This window comes from Limulus polyphemus, unplaced genomic scaffold (assembly GCF_000517525.1).
Source record: "Limulus polyphemus unplaced genomic scaffold, Limulus_polyphemus-2.1.2 Scaffold1284, whole genome shotgun sequence".
In the NCBI taxonomy this organism is placed as follows: Eukaryota; Metazoa; Arthropoda; class Merostomata; order Xiphosura; family Limulidae; genus Limulus; species Limulus polyphemus.
In genome coordinates this window covers 126207-127626 of record NW_013666894.1, presented here as the reverse complement: position 1 = coordinate 127626, position 1420 = coordinate 126207, and positions in this window count along the sequence as shown.

Genomic DNA, 1420 nt, shown 5'->3' with positions numbered 1-1420 from the left:
AAAAATTAGGTGTCTATTTACTTGTGACCAATCAGTGTACTTTGTATTTAGAGTAAACATTTCTTTTATCAAATATTACAACTTTCCACTTTTATAACATGCAATCCATTATTGGCCAACTTTTATGAATCAAACTATAGCAAGTGAAACGCAATGGCACACACCTCTTAGTAATTATCTGTGTGCAATATACACTGTCGAAATCGTACAAAAAACAATGATTTTCTTTTTTAGATCGGTGTCTCATGACGAATACTTTCGGGGGAGTTACAACGACCCAAAACCACATAGTTTCAACATTTCATTCCCATTATTTCAAACCATTTATAAAAGATAAAACATTATGAAATAAATAAATTGTGGATGCCAGTAACTGAGCATACATTATTCCAAGGAGAAACTATCAAGTTTACAGATAAACCTATATGTATAATACAAAAAAAAAAAAGAGTTCCAAAACACATTAAAGTTGAAAGTTTGTAAAACAGAGGTATCAGAAAAAAAAACAGTGTATTTTTTCCACTAAATAACAAACGTGTACTTTATCTTTTTATTAATACCGTTAATGTGTACTATTAAAGAAGACTATGATAAAAGAAAATATTTTGATAATAAACGTTTGTGACTGGTATTCAATAGAAGCAAGTTCTAAGCCTATACTGTGGAATTCTGTAATTTTCCCTAAAGAGGGCCGCCTGGAGGGGTCACCTGTCTTAACCATTCGCACCAGTATACAGTAGTGTATCGTCAGTCAGTAGACACTAAAATGACGTCACATAAGAGACGCTTAACGTTGCAATTTGTACTGTGACGTCAGTAAAACGTGCGCATGCCATGAATCTCGAGAAGAATTAGAATTACGAACTTTGTAGGTCGCAAAACAGCATGACACATGAACTTGAAAAGGAAGAAATAAAAATATTTGTTACTCTTAATTTTTATTTACTCTTGAAACAAAACACTTCTGGGACTCTGCAGAAGTACATCTAGCTTATATTTAGTTTTAACTAATGTTCTAAACTAAACGCAGGGTGTTGTCTTAAGAAAGAATATAGGTGATCCCACTACTCTTTGTTAACAGAGCATAAAATTTATATGACGTTATTTATTAAGTGCCTATTAATTACTAAGACGTTTAATCCTATTGTTAATTACAGCTTTAGGAAAACAATAAATTACCTAAGTCAGTAGAGGGTCAGTCAACATCTCCACAAGCAAACGAATCAACAGTGGGGAGTAATGTCACTATAATCTTTGTGATACACACGAAAGACAATATACATTTTCATGCCACCATTAGCTTGCGATACTAATTCAAACCCACTACTGTCGTATTCGATCCCTGCTACATATACACCTGGAAAAAAGTTAAGCACCCCCAAATATTTATCAGGATTGCTTTTTGAAAATAAGGTTTAAT